The sequence below is a fragment of the Mus musculus genome, chromosome 3, assembly GCF_000001635.26.
Source record: "Mus musculus strain C57BL/6J chromosome 3, GRCm38.p6 C57BL/6J".
Taxonomy (NCBI): domain Eukaryota; kingdom Metazoa; phylum Chordata; class Mammalia; order Rodentia; family Muridae; genus Mus; species Mus musculus.
In genome coordinates, this window is record NC_000069.6 from 43,760,798 (window position 1) to 43,765,000 (window position 4,203).

At 42.8% G+C, this 4,203-nt stretch overlaps 1 pseudogene; it reads right to left on the bottom strand.

Annotated features, from left to right (window-relative positions):
- Nucleotides 1–3,247: 3,247 nt before the first annotated feature.
- On the bottom strand, nucleotides 3,248–3,957 carry Gm29739 (annotated as a pseudogene).
- Nucleotides 3,958–4,203: the final 246 nt, after the last annotated feature.

Sequence of the window (4,203 nt, forward strand, 5' to 3'; positions counted from 1 at the left end):
CTAACTTCTTGAGTTCTTTGTATATATTGGATATTAACATTTTATCAGATGTAGAATTGGTAAAGATCTTAGCCCAATATGTAGGTTGTCGTTTTGAACTGATGAGTGTCCTTTGCCTTACAGAACCTTTTTAATTTTATGAAATCCCTATTTCTTTACTTTTTAACCTTAAATAGGTTACTTTTTTATTTTTTTATTTATTTACATTTCAAATGTTATCCCCTTTCCTCATTTCTCCTTCGAAAACCCCCCAACCCAACTCCCCTCCCCCTGATCACTAACACACCCACTCCACCTTCCCTGTCCTGGCATTCCCCTACACTGGGGCAGGACCAAGGGCCTCTCCTCTCATTTATGTCCCACAAGGACATCCTCTGCTACATATACAGCTGGATCCATGGGTCCCTCCATGTATATTCTTTGGTTGGTGGTCTAGTCCTTGGAAGCCCTGGGGATACTGATTACTTCATATTATTGTTCTTCCTGTGGGGCTGTAAACACCTTCAGCTCCTTGGGTACATTCTCTAGCTCCTCCACTGAGAACCTTGTGCTTAGCCCAATAGACGGCTGAGAGCATCTGCCACTGTATTTTTCAGGCACTAGTAGAGTCTTTCAGGAGACAGCTATACCAGGCTCCTGTCAGTAAACACTTGGCATCTACAGTTGTGTATGGGTTTGGTGATTGTATATGGGATGGATCCCCAGGTGTGGTAATCACAGAATCGTCATTCCTTAAGTCTCTTCTCTGAACTTTGTCTCTGAAAATCCTCCCATGGTTGTTTTGATCTCCTGTCTATGAAGGATGGAAGTATCCACACTTTGATCTTCCTTCATTTTGAGCTTCATGTGGTCTGTGAATTGTGTCTTGTGTATTCCAAACTTCTGGGCTAATATCCACTTATCAGTGATTGCATACCATGTGTGTTCTTTTGTGATTGGGTTACCTCACTAAGGATGATATTTTCTAGTTCCATCCATTTGCCTAAGAATTTAATGAATTCATTGTTTTTGATAGCTGAGTTGTACTCCATTGTGTACATGTGCCACGTTTTCTGTATCCATTCTTCTGTTGAGGGACATCTGGGTTCTTTTCAGCTTCTGGCAATTATAAATAAGACTGCTATGTACATAGTGGAGCATGTGTCCTTATTACATTTTGGATCTTTTTCTGGGTATATGCCCAGGAATGGTATAGCTGTGTCCTCAGGTAGTGCTATGTCCAATTTTCTGAGGAACCACCACACTGATTTCCAGAGTGCTTGTCTCACCTTTTTTCTATAGTTGATCTTAGCGCCTGGGCCATTGGTGTGTGGTTCAGGAACTTTTCCCCTGTGCCACTGTGTGTCAGGCTCTTTTCCAATTCCTCTTCTAATAGATTCACTGTATATTGTTTTATATGGCAGTTTTTGATCCATTTGGTCTTGATATTTGCCTCATATGCAGCCACCAAACCCAGTTACTATTGCTGATTCCAAGAAGTTCCTGCAACACAGGAGCCTGATATTGCTATCTCCTAAGAGTTTCTGCCAGAGCCTTACTGATACAGATACAGATGCTTGTAGCCAAACATTGGATTGATTACTGGGAACCCAAAGGAGGAGTTAGGGGAAGGACTGCTGGGGTTTGCAACACCATAGGAAGAGCAACAGTAGCAACCAACCAGGCACCCCAGAGCCACCAGTGACTAACCACCAAACAAAGAGTACACATTGAGATACCCATGGCTGCAGCTGCATATGTAGCAGAGGATGGCCTTATCTGGCATCAATGGGAAGGGATGGCATTGGTCCTGTGAAGACTTGATGCTCCAGTGTAGGGGAATGTGAGACAGTGAGACAGGAGTGGGTTAGTTGGTGGGTGAGCACCCTCATAGAAGCAGTGGGGAAGGGAGATGGGATAGGTTGTTTGCAGAGGTGAAACGTGAAAGGTGATTAACATTTGAAATATAAATAAAATAACCAACAAAAATTTTAATTTTTTTTATCAGTTTCAGAAATTTATACTAAAGAGTTTCTGTCCCTGACTTTGAGAACCTCTGGGCTTTTTCGTATTTTGTAAAGATTATGGCTCTTTTATAGTGATATATTAATCATACTAAACCTGCAGCTGATAGTATCTTCATTTTAATTAATCATACTATGTTAGTGAGACTGTTTCTATTTGAACACATTTTGGGTGACTACTTTTTGAAATGGCTATCTATTGCATGTATGTGCTGTAATTTATCCAACCAATATAATGAAGATTTTAGTAATAGTAAAAATTGCAACTCTAGTTTCTTTTTTGAAAGAAAAAAAAAAAAAGGTCTGCATGGAAGAGTAAAGTTAGCTATGATAATTCAAATCAATTCAAAGTTTCTTCCAATAATAAAAGGCTCAATCCTAATGGTAAAGCTGTTATTAAAATAGGGAATGTTTATGACCTATGATTCATGGCTATGCTTTAAAGTTACCCTTTTATTTTACATGTACTTTATTAGCTATAGGGTATGCCTGTCTGGTGCTGTTTGTTTTTTCTGCACATTCCTGAATGCTTGGTTACTGTGTCTAGAGAGTGTCTGTTATCAGGGTTTACCTGCATTCTTTCAGCCTTCCTTTTGATGTTTGGGATAGAGCAGGATGAAGTGTGACAGGTCATGGTGGGCAAGTTCTGGAATTTTTGGTGTGGATCATCCTCTGTATCCTGGAAATAAATAAAAATTTTTAAAAAAGATGTATTACTAGGGTATTTTTCCAATTACAAATAATGTTTCAGTAAAAAATCATTATACATATTTGCTATTAAACTCTAAACATGCATACCTATGATCATAATTTTGAAACATTGTAAAGTAGGTAGGTATGTTTAGTATTTTACTAATTAATACTAAATTTAACTTACTATTATTGTTTTTGTTTTTAGTTTTTTTTTTTTTCCTTCAGCTTCTGTTTACTGACATTCAGGTGGGCACTATAGCAACAGGCCTGGAGACTCTGCAGAATACAAGGTGGAGAGTGGAGTGTCTGCAGTGACAGAAGTGGAGTGCACAAGGAGTGAGGAGGCCAAAGCTGTTGGGAAAGCAGGTCAGGGGCCAAACGTCATCTACACTGGGACCCTGGGATCCACACCCTCAGCGCCTACTCTTTGCTGTCTCCTGACTCCAGGCTAGGGCTGGGAAGGAACTTTCTACAGAAGCAAAGTCCAGAGATGCTGCTGCCCTTCTGTGATAAAGTCAGAGGGTTTCCAATTCTGCATTCCTCCTCCACCCCTGGCTCAGTTAGGGCCATGAAAAATAGCTGGTCTCTATTGCATGTTTTAGAGGCATTAATTTTCCCTGGTGTCCCAGCCCACCAGCGCCACATTATGGCCCAGAGTGAGCACTACAAGCGTTGCTGGCCTAATGGAAAGGATAGGGGAGGGGAAGGGACAGGGGCTAGAAGAGAGGCTCCAAAGGGCCATCAAGGTACAGGCACTACAAGCATGGTGTTGGTGAATCCAGAGCCAGGGTGTCACCCGGTCAGCACAATGACCACATCTCCCTTCTTGAAGAAGCCTCGGGCCTTGCCAACATCTATGGCCAAGTTTACATGAAGATCGACATCCTCAGCCCAGGTATTCAGTATGGCATCCTTAGAGAGCACATGGAAGATGCCACGGTACAGATGGGCCTGGTAAACAGTCTGGGGATTACGTGTCAGGGCAATGATAGGAGCCTGAGGGTGGTACCTGGCCACTTGGTGAGCACTCTTGCCAGACTTGGTGAGCACAATAATGGCCCCACTTGCAGCACTTGAAGGAGGCCTCCACAGCACCCACCGTGGCAGCTTCTGTGGGGTCACTGGTAATGGGTCCCAGGGGGCGGAGTTCCTCGAATAGCTGCAAGTGGTAGATGGCAGCCTCTGCCACTCAGGCAATATGGTGCTGCATGCGAACAGCCTACAGAGGGTAGTCCCCCTTGGCTGTTTTTCCAGAAAGCATGATGCAGTCTGCATGTGACTCTCACTTCCCAGATCTCTGTTATTTTCTAGAGGGTTTCCCGACCTACCAGCCCCTGAGGTTGCATATTTCGATTCATTCTGTTGGTCCTCAGGGTTCTACCTAACTCTCTGCCCCCATACTTAATCGTGTTACTCTTTTCCCATCAGTCTCCCCTTTCCAACTCTCAATCTCTCCCTTCCTCCCTCTGAATGTCATGATTGCTTTCTTCTCCTTCCCAAGTGGGAT